Below are 13,927 nucleotides of genomic sequence, written 5' to 3'. Positions count from 1 at the left end.
AGCTCAGCCCATGGACGTAGCCAGGATTTATGTTGGGCAGGGGGCAGAACCAAGCTATCTGTCATGCGATAGGTCAGTTAGCTAAGCATTTATATTTATTTACTTGATTTAGGGGGGCAACTGCCCCCCTGCCTACGCCCATGGTTCAGTCTTAGTATTCCCATCGCTGGTGTGCAGGACTTCCAAACCCAAGTCCTGCTGCCCACGCCCTTGTTCTCCCACGCAGACATTGGGCTCCACATTTACCTTGAGAAGGAGACTGGGGTCGGGGGAGCAAAGAGTGGGATATGTTTGCTATTCTAGGGAAGAAGCTGGGGAATGTCACTAGAATCGTTGATGCTGCCCAAACCAGGACAAAGGAAGATCCACCCAAAGCAGTGTGTGCTTTGTATGCTTGGGGCATTTCAGCACTCGCTTAAAGGTGGAATATGAGGTGTGAGGGGGGAGGGCTATCAGAAGGAAAATGGGCCGCCATCAGCCCCATACAGACATAGCATTGCTGTGTTTCCACATTTTGGCTTCAGTTCTTTATGAATAAAAACAAGCTTTCATTATGCCAAGCACTGCAAATACACACCCACAGAACTTGGGATGATAATCATGTGAAAGGTCTCACATCTAAAGACCTCAAAATAAATGTTTTGTCCTGTTCCACATTTTTCCTGTGACCCAGCAGACGTACAGAAAAGCTAAATGAGCTCTTTGATAATTGTCTGCCATGGGACAAAATGAAATTAGTAAAGGAAGAAGCCAACATTTGAAGCAAACCAGCTAGAATTCTCCACAGAGAAATGGGATTTATTGATCTCAGTTAGGAAGATTTGTTCTTGCATTTTCAAGCATTTGTTCAAAAGTATCATTTTCCAACTGCAGAATCTGTTCCAAGAACACAGGAGGCTGTGTTATACAAAGACAACTACATCTAGCTCAGGATTGTCTTATTTATTTTGCATTAAACCCAACAAAAAGTGGATTCCATAATAAAATATTAGTCTTTTAAGAGCTGCAAGGGAGACTGGGTTGGCTGATCTGCTTGCTTCCCTTACCTCTCACAGCACAGGCTATGAAGGAGCATATTACAATATAACTGTTCTATTATTGAAGGACATGCTTAAATGTTACATTGCAAATGGGCCCCTCGTTAGAATGTCTAGCCTGGGCAGATAGAGATAAAGAACAAGGATTTATTGTCACACCAGGATGAGGGAGGTTGCAGGAAGGAGGGAGAGAAGACCAAGACCTTATATGGTAATATAGGAACTTATTATAAGTTTCGATTTCCCAGAAATCAGGTGACTTACAAGAAATCAGGTGACCTACAAGAGATCAGGTGGTATTCTATTTTGCAAATCTATATAAAGGGGCGCACCCTGACTACTGTGTACAGGTTGCGTACTGATCGCCCTGTGCCTTTGTTCTGCATATGCACTTCAAATAAAATTCCTGTTAATAACCTGCAAGAGCGTTTTGCCGCTTTGTGTGAATCTGTGCTTCAGGGACCCAAATAGCAGATATGTGTGGTCCTTCAGCTATAGCCGATGTTGTCACCCTTGCAAAATGTTTAATGTAAGTTGTGTCAAATACACACACACACACACACACACACACACACACGATGAATAGATCTATGGAAATAGGTGTTTTTCAATTGGGGTGATACCTCAGATCAGGAATAGTGGTTTTTACTAATAATTCTCTTCTCCTCTGCAAAAACCCACCTTGAATTGTAGTTACACTAAGAATTATACCATAGATCAGGTTTCCCACCCTGTTGCCTTCCAGATGTTGCTGTACTGTAACTCCCAACATTCCTGGATAGTACTGGCAATGCTGATAGGGCAGATGGGAGTCCAACATCTGGAGGGGAAGGCTACCACAGATGGTCAGCTTAAGGACAAGGACTCCCTCTTAATGATTTGTTAGCTGCCCTGGGAGCTGTATTTGGCTGAAGGGTAGTGTATATTTCCTTTAAGTAAATAAATGAAACTTTCAACACCAAGGAGGTGCTTAGAGAGATGAGATTTCCAATAACATCATTAATTGTGGCAGAATCTGGTGACTCACTTCCTCAAGCACCATTACAAACTCCAGCCACAGCAACCGCTTCATCCTCTGCAACATCTGCAGCTCTGCTGTCTCTAGCGTGGAGCTGGCTAGACATCCAAGATGCCTGAAACCAGGAAGCAGTGAACCCCTATTAGTCAAATTTTTCAATATTTTCTGTTTATTTGTGAAACACCCAAAAGGCAATACACACAGGAAAAACTTGCACGCACATTATTAGAAGAGGTGGTCTCTACTGAAAGCCTTTCCGCTTGTAAAATTTCACATGCGTCCACACAACCTTCATGTAGAAATGTGTGAAAGCAGACATACATCTCCAAGTCTGAGCCAGAAAGAGAGGAACTGAAAGGATAGTGGAACTATAACATGTATCTCAAGAAAAGGAGTTCCAGAAAAGTCTGTGCTTGCGCTGCGTTTTGTATGGCACAGCTGAGAGTTAAGCATAAGGACTTGGTACAAGTATGATCCCCTGGAACTGCCACTACTATTGCCTGGGTACTGCTGAGAGGAGCTCTGAGCTAGGGAAGGAGTAAGTTGATGGCACTTCCAAACATAAATATAAAAGAAAATGTAGGAAAAGATGTATGGATAATGGGTTTAGAGAGGTTTAAACTTTTGTCTCTGGGTCAGAGCCGTTTTGCCCAGACTGCCTTGGTTGTGCATACAGTGGTACCTCTGGATGAGAACGGGATCCGTTCCGGAGCCCTGTTCGCATCCTGAAGCGAACACAACCCGCGTCCACACGTCTGCATGCCACGATTCGCCGCTTCCGCGCATGACGGCATTTTGACCATCTGCGCATGCACGAGCGGTGAAACCCGAAGTAACACGCTCTGTTACTTCCGGGTTGCTGTGGAGTGCAACCCAAAAATATTCATCCCGAAGCTACTTCAACCCGAGGTATGACTGTATTTCATACCTTCAGACTATGGGGAGACAGATTCACTCCTTACAGAGCCCTGAAAAGCAACATAATCTTAAAATAGCTAAGGCATGGGCTATTTCAGAAAGGTTTTTTTAAACAACTAAAACGGGGGCTACTCTTAACAGGGGTCCTATAATGAAAGTGTAACCCGTCCAAATATTCAGGCACATAGAATGCAGCCACTCCCACGAGCCTAGGCTGCAGCTGTAGTACTGAAAAACTTGCAACAATCTGAGAAATATCTGTGGATAAACAGATTATTTTGAATTACAGTTTATGCAATGAATCCTCACAGTGATCCTAACATAGAAAGCAAGGCATAAAAAAACTGCATGTGGGAATTTTACTTGTTTAAGCATCGCACGAAAGATCTAGCTTTCAATAAAGCTTTTATTAACTGACATCCTCCAAAAGCGCTTCAACATTATCATTCTGTAATTTGCAGGAAAACATTCCTACATCTATGAAGTGCTGCCTACTATTGTTCTAGCTCCACAGAACGAGCATACTAATAAGTTATAGAACACTAGCAGCCCTGCACCGGGCTTTGCTTGGGAATTCTAAGAACCAAATAATTTTAAAAAAATCAAATCAGAACAGTTTTGAAAGGCTCAGTCTACCATCTTGATTCAATACGGCACCCAAGTCTACTAAATATAGACAATCTTCTCCTTGTTCTCAGGAACAATTATGCAAACATTGGTGAAAATTTCTGGTGATGCTAGGAATGCTAACAAGAACAACAATTAGAGTAGTTCTGAAAGTAGTGGTTAAAATTGGGACAGTTTTGAAAAGTTCAGTTCACTACCTTGATTAAAAATGGTGTCCAGTTGTATCTAAACACAGATGAAAAACCTACTCCTTGAACTCACAGAATTTGTTTACGGTATCTTAAAAGCAAAGCTAACCAATAAACAACTTTCCAAAATAAATAGTGGATGCTTTGCCACGTGAAATTGTAAAATGATGACAACAGGCTCTAGAGGCTCTGTTATACTGCTTATATATTCTTTGTTTGACAAAGGAAATTCAAATCTATACTTAACAAAATTACAGGACTCTGTACAAGTACAAATGCTTAAGGATTAAAAGGCTGACTATTAAAAGCAATAGTCTTCTGAGAAACAGAAAATTGACAGGAAGTCATGCAACAAGGAATGGTGTCACATTCTTAATCTACAATTATAACTTCTTCTTCAGGAACTTCCACATCCTGCCGTAAACCACATGCAGTAGTCATACCACAAAATGGAAATTCCTCAATACCCCTCCCCCCCCAAAGGAATTACAACAGAAAACAGAGGTGATCAGTTACAGAACAACCAATAATGGCTTGAACCCAGAGTTCCTGTGAGTCGAATTCTGCTCATTGAAAATTCATGCAGAAAGGATAGGAGAGATTTGCAGGGACCCCTGCAACCCACTTTCCCCAGTATTATTTTCCACCAATAAGAAAAGTTATTACGATAAATATTTTTTTAAATTAAATAATTAATGTTTTAATGACGTCTATATAGCTTCTGGGGGACGCGGGTGGCGCTGTGGGTAAAAGCCTCAGCGCCTAAGGCTTGCTGATCGAAAGGTCGGCGGTTCGAATCCCCGCGGCGGGGTGCGCTCCCGTTGCTCGGTCCCAGCGCCTGCCAACCTAGCAGTTCGAAAGCACTCCCGGGTGCAAGTAGATAAATAGGGACCGCTTACTAGCGGGAAGGTAAACGGCGTTTCTGTGTGCGGCTCTGGCTCGCCAGAGCAGCGATGTCACGCTGGCCATGTGACCCGGAAGTGTCTCCGGACAGCGCTGGCCCCCGGCCTCTTGAGTGAGATGGGCGCACAACCCTAGAGTCTGTCAAGACTGGCCGTACGGGCAGGGGTACCTTTACTTTTACCTTTTTATATAGCTTCTGGCAGGGTGAATCAACATGTGGCCCTCAGCAACATTTGATGCTCCCCCTGCCTTTGCGCTGTGTTTCCAAAGCTGGGTAAGCAAGGCACTTGGCTTTGAGGAGGCATGAGAGCTCCAACAGGGTCCTAGAGTCCCGCCTCCTCCTTACTCAGCTTTGGGGAGGAGGTGGGAGGGCTGTAATAACCTGCCAGAGCGCCCCCCGACATACAACAAGGCAGTTTGCAGCCCACGGGTTCTGTATCAAAGTGCTCTTGCTGTTGAAAAATTTCACTTGCTATGAAAAGTCGGGCCACCTTGGCTTAGGGAGTGCACAGGGATATCTCTGAGTTTGAATCTGGCCCTTGAACTGAAAGTGGTTACCCCCTCCTGGTGCCTATGAAGGGCGAGCAAGGTTCAGGCAGGAAGCAAACGGCAAGAGAGCTGGAAAAGGTGGAGAGAGAAGAGAAGGAAGACTGGTCTTTAAGAACCACAGATTCTATTAAAAAATACACACAGGAAACATAATTTTACTCTGTACCTGGTTAGTGTGGGTTGCTTGTTGGCCTGAATTTCTTTTTCACATGAATGTTTGAGTACTTGGCATTTGAAGGCAGAGGCACATATACTGTAACTGACGTTTCTTGAAGGATTCATCATTGTGGTGAAATCGACATCTCCATCAGACACATATTTCCCCATCTACTTATGGATAAAAGTACTACTACGAATCTCAGTTTGCTAGGGTAAAAACATACTTTAGTTCGGTTATTGAAAGAGGAGCCACAGTAAAAGTGCCAATACATATTTTGGCTAAGATGATTTGAGCACCTCTGTAGTATGGAAGCTAGTAACCCTAGCCTCCCCCACATGCTTAGAAAGGATGCATATAGGCTCAGTTATGGCAAACGAAAGTTAATGTGGTTTACTGTGAAGACACGGAGGTGGACTGTTTTTTCCTTCCTGTTCAGGCTAGAAAGAAACAAACCACACTCCCTGGTTTAGTTTTATGTCTAAATGAGGGAACATGGTTTGTTTCGCACCAACCAACCATAACTAGTCCATTCCCAAATCAAATTCATCCAGTTAATGTATTTGTAGATACTTTTGACATTCTCTCAATTTTACAATGCAATTAAGTTCAGACATACATATCGGTATGTTGCAACAACTTCCAAAGCAATATACCGGTAATAATATAAGACTATCAAGGGTTCAGCCTCATTCTTCCTGAACTTTAATCTACATGTCCTGCCAGAAATCCAAGACAGCAGCTCAATGACAGAGGTTAATGGTGCCATTCAGAACGTGAATCATTCAACCCCTACTTCTGTTTCACAGCACCCAGGTTAAGGTGATCATTCATGTGAAATGTCAGGTATATACTTTGCAGAATGAGACATCTCCCTGTATCAAAGACCTATTCCTTGGATAAGGGTGTACGTTCTCCCTCAGAAATTGTCAATGAAATGTATGCAAGCTGAGAGGGTTATACCAAGCTACGATTTACTCATGGTAAACCCACTGAAATTAATGGAGATAAGTTATTCACACCGATTAATTTAAATGGGTGTACTCTGAATATTTTTAACAATGGATATAACTTAGTGACTGTAAGAGACACTAGTCTAGAATGTCTGAATCAACGTAGTCCTTTTACATTTAAGCATCACATCTGGCTACAGTTGAAATAGTGCTATATTTTCTTCTGTAATAATAATAATAATAATAATAATAATAATAATAATAGCAGCTATGTGTCATGGGCTGGCTGGATGCAGAGGAGTGTGAGGGGGCACTAGCTGGGAACCCCCAGGGAAAGAAGGCTCAGAGCCAGGGGACTAGTGGTAGGATCACAATGAGTAGTCCAAGGGAGGAAAGGGAGCTGACTGGGAGGAACAGGTGCCAGAAGCTGAAGAGGCAACAGGGTTCAGTGAGCAGGAAGACGCCGTGGCAGAGGAGGGGGTCCAGGAGACAGAGATGAGGCAGGCTGCTGAAGAAGCCAGGGAGTCCCCCCCCCCCTCGTGCTACAATCAGCTCCCCTCCCACCCCATCTCCTAAAACACACAGAGAATTGAAAAGAGCAGAGCAGAGTTTGTTGTGTGCAGATGCAATTTGTGAATGCTTGAGAAAGACCCTGGAGAGAAGGAGCCTTAGAGAGTGTTGAGAAGTTGGTGACCTTCAGTCCTTGCAACTGCCTCACTGGAACAAGACCTACTGGGAGGAGTTACTGGGATCACTTTCAATAAAGAGCCAACTTCACTGACGCCATGTTTTTTATCGCTGACCTATGCCTGCCACTATGGGCCAAAAAAGGCAACTCCTTTTCGTGACCAGATCAAAAGGCATTTAGAAAAATGATCCCATTGAATAGTCATAGTTACATCACTAAATCCCTCTTGATCACCTTCCCTCCAAAACACGGTTTTGGCAGCTGGGCGGCAGTTATCAAGCACAATTGGATCCAGGAAGAGCCTTGGAATTGGATCCAGGAAGAGTACTTATTAGACCTTAATAAGACAGAGTATGAGGAAGACATGGGGACTGAACAAAGGACTGCAGTTGGTGCATAAAGCCAGAAAACAGGATGAAAATGTCTGTGTACAGGAAAGATTTACATTTTCTTCCTCCTGTCCCTCATACAGCAATACCTTGAATTTTCTTTGGATGCATCATATTTGATTTTTCCCCCAGCTGCTAAAGAATGTCTAGTGTATTCCCTGCTTATTTACACCTGATGCTTAAGTAAATTTACCCACCCACAAGTAAAGCATTCCACTCACATTTGCAGGTTTGAGGCACACACCTTTCCACTGTGCTAATAATAAGAATGGTTCCTTTTTCAATTTGACATCGGAATGGGAGAACCAAACTTGAGAACACTATTTTTAAACAAAACAAACCCAGATCCCTGTGGTCCACAAGCTGGAACTAGTTATAAAATGGCAGCGCAAGAGTTCAGAAAACACTGGGTGAAATTCAGACAGGCAGCAACAACTAACCTAAGTGACACGGATCGCATGAGTGAAATGGGTTGTGTCCACCAGTGCTGTTCCTTGGTAAGAATGGGAGGGAAGCCATTTTTGGTGATTCTCCCTCCCTCCTGTAACCCCACACCCAAAAAATGGCTCTGGAGTGTTGGGGGATTCTCCAAAACAGATTTAGGATGCCAGGCGATGTGGCAGGTTGGTGGTGGAATGGCTTTCCTCTCCATTCTGCTGACAAAAGTCTTTCCGTTAGCTAAGTTGTACCACAGGATACAACCCAAAGTTATGATTTTGTTGTTATTCATTTCATTTCTATACCGCTTTATATTTTTAAGAAAAAACTATCCAAGCAGTTTACAAACTACATTAAAACATCAAATAAAACAACCCAGAATAAAATATTACAGAAGAAAGCCAACTATAAAGTGTACATTCAAAGCAAGATAATGAACAGAAAAATAAAAAAATTATCTCAAAGGTTTTGGAATAAAATATTACAAAGGACCTCAAGTACAGAATGCACATTTAACAAAGCAAAGCTTTATTTTTTTTAAAAAAAACTATCTTAAATGTCTTGATTCCACCTCTTCGTGTATTATAGTATTAAATACACGAAGCGTTGGAAACAAGACATTTAAGACAGTGGGGAAAGGCCAAAGTTCAGCATCATGCAGAAAGTCTCTTGTTCAATTCCCCTCCAGAGAGGCTGGGAGAGACCCAGGACTGGAACTCTAAAGCGCTGCTTCCTGTGGGCATTGGCCGGACTGAGCTAGAGGGACCAAAGGTTTGCCTTGGAAGACTTTATATTCAAAAGAACTATACTTTCATAATATATAACTGAGAAGAATATGTTTACAATCTCATGCTTATTCACGTTGTTCCTTATAGACAGCTCCTGCACCTGTTTCTCCCTATGAACATTTAGGGATCTTCCTCTGTCTGTTTCACTTCAGAAAGATCACACTGGCACACACTGTCCTCAGCAGTATACAGCATACCATATACCAGTGTTTCCCAACCGGTGTTCCGCGGCACACTAGTGTGCCGCGAGACGTTGCCTGGTGTGCCGTGGGAGGGAGGCGGGCGAGTCGGGCAGCGAGAGGCGGGGCGGCGGCGGCGAGGATCCGCGTCGAGCCGGGGGCGGCTCCGCGGTGGTGGTGCCGAGGTTTCTCTCTCCATTCTCCCCTCACACACACACAGAGGAAATAACACAGGATCAGCTGATAGGACCTGGCCAATGGGGCGGCGGCGGGGCAGCGCGCGCAAAAGGGAGGAGCGCGAGACGGCGGCGGCGCAGGACGGGAGGGCGGCGCATTGCGCGTGCTCAAACCCGCCCTCCGAGGCGCAGAGGGGAGCTGGGCAAGCGCCTTCTTCAACCACGCGCTCGTTTAAAGAGGCAGCGCCCGGGCGGAACAGAACTCTGTGCCTCTCACCTAGGGATGAAGGCGGGCACCGGCTTAAGCCAGTAGTAGCCTAATAATGCATTAACTTCCGTGGGACTTCCAAGTAAACACAGTAGCCCAGCGCCTCCCTCCCCAAAAGGAGGGGGAATTACAGCAGCGCAGGCGACTCCTGCGTCTCCCCGATATTTAAGGCTGCCATCCCTCGTGCACACTTACGCGGGAGCAAAACCCCGTGAACAAACTAGGGCTTACTCCAGAGTAAATACGGGTAGGATCTGGCTGCAGTTGTACAAGAAGAAGCAATTGATAACGTTTTCGCGCCTTCGGGATTGCCTTCACGCCTTCCTCCTCCCGGGTCCTTGAGAGCGCGGGAAGCGGCAGCGCGAGACCGGCGTTGAGCCTGGTAGGTATTGCGCTTGCCAAGGCAGTCATTTGGGAAATGAAAACTTGCAAAGCAAGCAACCAGTTCAATCTGAAGTACGTGTATGCTTAATATCCTGTATCTGAAACCTGTTCTGCCCCCTCCCCCACACTTGGTGCCATTTTCATCTACACATGCAGCAGAGTAAGTTGACCCAGAATAGTAGCAATTCAGATGGGAGAATGACAGTGCTGAATGCTTTCCCATGTAGAACAGTCCCTGCAAATAAAAACCTAGCATATTTGGAAGAGGGATGCTAGCCTAACCATTACCTTCTATGCTGTTACTATTTTTTTATTTTTTTTTACATAAGTAAAAAGTGACCTTTCCCCATCTGGCATGGTGGTGTGCCTCGAGATTTTTTTCATGAAACAAGTGTGCCTTTGCCCAAAAAAGGTTGGGAAACACTGCCATATACAACCTAAGGTCCGGGGGCCGGATGTGACTCAATCACCTACTCAATCCAGCCTGTGGACGGTCCAAGAATCAGCATATTTTTACATGAGTAGAATGTGTCCTTTTATTTAAAATGCATCTATGGGTTATTTGTGGGCCCTGCCTGGTGTTTTTACATGAGTAGAATGTGTGATTTCATTTAAAATGCATCTCTGGATTATTTGTGGGGCATAGGAATTCATTCATATTCCCCCCCCCCCAAAAAAAAATACAGTCTGCCCCATTTTCACCACCCCCCCGAAACATCCGGCCCATCATATGGTCTGAGGGATGGTGGACCGCCCACGGCTGAAAAAGGTTGCTAACCCCTGGTATACAGAGAAACCCATCTCAGCAGGCATTCTCCCTCACACACAGAGAGAGAAACGGAGAGCAGACAAAAACGACAGCTACTTGAATAACAGTCACAACAGAATGGAATGCCTCCCTTGTGTGTCTCACAATCAGCCAATCACATGAGAGCTGCTGCCAAAGGAAAAAGCCCAAGTTAAATATACTCAGTAATTTAACATAAGTAAACAGTCCCATTTCAAGAAATTAAACCATTATCCTTAACATAATCTGCATAAGAAATGGACAGTCAAGATTCTCTGAGCTGCATATTAAAGAGGGTTTAGTGGATTTGAGCATGATCATCTTGCTTCATTTCCTCACCTAAGGTCAGATATGCCAGGCAACTAAACATCACATGATAAACTCTACTTGGATTGAGTCTTTTGAGACATTGGCAGCTGCAGAACAGTTTCAGCCTAGTTCATTCTGCTTCTTCAATTAACCCACCACCACATTCTATTTGCATGCTAATGAAAAACTAAAGTGACGTCTTTCAAGATTGGCAGCAAAATGAAATCTCAAGAATTACTATTGAGTTCTTGTCTCTTGCTGGTTTCCTTCATATGCACAAAGCCAAAGTCTGTTTAGCCTAACTATGATTTGTTCAAGTCTCCAAACCCTGCTCTGCAGTTAACCACGGCTTGTTTTGGCCAACAAACCACAATCTAAAACTATGATTTGTTGTTAGCTTATGAATCATGTTTTCTTTTAAATATGGCTTGGTGTTATGTTTGAACCTGGCACCTTCCCTTAACCATGGTTTGATTGCCCATCCTGTCCAAGATGTTTGCCATGCTACAGAGTCTCAAGGCACGAATGGTTTGAGCGGCTAAGTTCACTAGGCTAAGTTCACTAGTTCACTAAGCTAAGCGGCTGTTGCTCACACTTTCGTCAAAGGTTATCTCACTCCTAACTCTTCCCTGTCCTGCTCCTCCCTGACAAGCCCTTCCTTGCAAAGCAGGCAGCCTTGCTTCTCAACAATGAGAGGAGATGACTGCAGTCCAGTGAACATCTATAAGGGTATGAATGGCAAAGCAGCAATGTAAAATTGTATAAAGTAGATAAATAAATGAGTAAATTAAATGAATATGGAATAGGCAGAAAATATTAAAAATAAATTTAAGGAACCTCAGAAAGAGGGGGAAGGAAGTCAGGTTTCAAAATGTTAAAATGATTGTAAAATTACTGAAATGTATAAAATTGAAAATGATAAAAAAGCAATGTAAAATTGAATAGTACACTAGCATAGTCAAAATTACTTGTATTTTAATTACTTAGATTGAAAAACACAACAGCAATTCAACTGGGAGTAGTGGTGGTGGTGGTGAAAAAAAAACAGAAATCATTAACACTTGTAAAATGGCTAAGGCTTAAGTAGTTCACACAGCAACTCCACAAAATCCTAGGAGGATAAAACCAAACAGTGAGTTTTCAAACAAACCTCAATCCTCCCCATAAAAAGCTTGCAGCCTGCAGTTTGCAATTGGTTCCTCTTCTGCAACCACCTGGTTGGAAACCACGGTGCCTGGACATCTCAATAACGTTGTCTGAACCTACTCAATGATCTAAGCTGCTTTGGGCATGTGCTTTCACAACACATTTTAGAGGTGGTCTTTTATGATCAGTGCTAAGGGGCTCCGAGATGCTGCTTCTAGAGACCACCATTCTAGGGAGCTCTCACCAAGCTAAATGACACACTGGGCAGCGTAGGTGACACACAGGTATGGTCTGCAAATTCCTCCTGTCACAGCCAACTCCTAGGGGGTGAGGTCTCTTTGGTCCCTCCTAATAAAATATTTGAGAGGGCTGGGCCTCCCCAAAGTTGATGGGCATTGCCATTCAAATGGTCCTTGGAATCCCTTGACTCATGGCAGAAGGCACCCCTGAGGGAAAAGACACAATAATAGACAGAGGAAGAGGTTGGGGTCTTTAGTGATCTTTGGTCCTCTACCAACATTCAGGAGAAACTCACTCATTAGTTTAAGGAAGATGCCATTTTGCCTGGCACTCCAAGGAAATGTGCCAGCAGAGCAAGGAAAAAGGGAATGCCTTGAAAACGAAGAACAAGGAAGTGCTCAGGAGTGGAACCCAGGATGATGCCCGTCCACAAGGCGGCAACCACCCTTCTAGGTAGGAGAGACGCGACTCCTGGCTACGCTGCGAGGAGTGGCATTGTGTTCCTAACCAGCATCAGTAGAACAGTTCAGACCAACTTGCGCAAGGAAACCAGCCTGTCAAGGCAGACTCCTCACCCCATCCTAGGCATCTCAAGGCAGCGACAGGTGCCAACTCTGCAAAGGCCACTATGAAAAAGCACTTCTCTTCCTTGGGCAGTACTCACAGCAGCCTTTTCCAAGGCTTGGACTGACTGCACGTGGTGCCAACCCAGTGAGCAGCCCAAAGTCAGCCAAAGCACCATCACCTAGGAGACAGAAAGACCTACAGAAGAGCCGTCTTCAAACACCTCCAACATCACTGTATACCAAAAGTTACTATTGCCTAAAGAAGCCATAGCAGTGCTCTAGAATGAAGCTTTTGGTGCTCCTCTTTTCCCACAATAGGTTAGAGGCAAGAACAAGAAGGGAGGCAGGCACTGGAGGAATTGCAACATCTTCTGTTAGCACTCAGTCAGTGCAAGGAGACTGGTTAGAAGTTGAAGATCTAGCCTGCAATGAGTTGGCACTTGCATGCTGGCGGAAGTGAACAGTGGGACAAAGATCCAGCGGACCTTTGAAGATGCCAGCTACAACTTTCACAGCTTTCAGCTCAGAAGCATTCTAGAGCTGGAGCATATTCTGGGTGGGAGCTTACTTACAAAGTAGAACTTCCCACCTTTTCAGAAGCAACCTATTCTTCCTCTTTTTTCTGCTTGTTTTAGGTGGCACAGACAAACAAGCTGAGGAACCTGAAAACTGCACTTGCCTTCAGCAACAGGAGAAAGAAAAGGTGCTACTGACCAATGCGCAGGTTAAGGAACTGGATAAAGAACAGCATACATACACCGAAAGGAAAAAATTAAGAGCAAAAGGGAGTAACAAAAGATGCACTAAAGCCTCCCCAGCCACCTTTCTCACAAATGAGGCTCAGGTGCCAGAAGTGGACTCAGAGATGGGCAGGGGTTGGGAGTAAGTGGCAACAGAAAATATTGAAGGTGATCTTGTTCCCAATTGTATCCTGCTAACACACATTTTCTTTTTGTTCAGTGTTTGATGATGTAGTAGAGAAATAATGTAGAGGAAAAATAACCATTGACATCGTGCACAGCTTTTAAACAACGTTCAGGATAATAAATCTGTTTTAGTCCACTTCTCCCTCAACAGTGTGAACCTTGCCCTTTTATTACTGTTTTGTTTTTGTTTTTCACATTTCACTTTATCCAGTTACATAACTGTTCCAGCTAATACATATATTTTCAAGGTGAACAAAGCTCAAGCGATTACATTTATCCTGGTCACTAGGGTG

General features: G+C 44.0%; 1 protein-coding gene across 2 annotated transcripts in view; it reads right to left on the bottom strand.

Annotated features, from left to right (window-relative positions):
- COMMD1 (copper metabolism domain containing 1) overlaps positions 1 to 13,927 on the bottom strand; it is a 64,625-nt gene that overhangs the window by 24,946 nt on the left and 25,752 nt on the right. The gene's annotated exons all lie outside the window — the stretch shown is intronic.

The sequence above is a fragment of the Podarcis muralis genome, chromosome 3 (assembly GCF_964188315.1).
Source record: "Podarcis muralis chromosome 3, rPodMur119.hap1.1, whole genome shotgun sequence".
NCBI classification, from domain to species: Eukaryota; Metazoa; Chordata; class Lepidosauria; order Squamata; family Lacertidae; genus Podarcis; species Podarcis muralis.
This window is presented reverse-complemented; position numbering and strand designations above follow the sequence as displayed.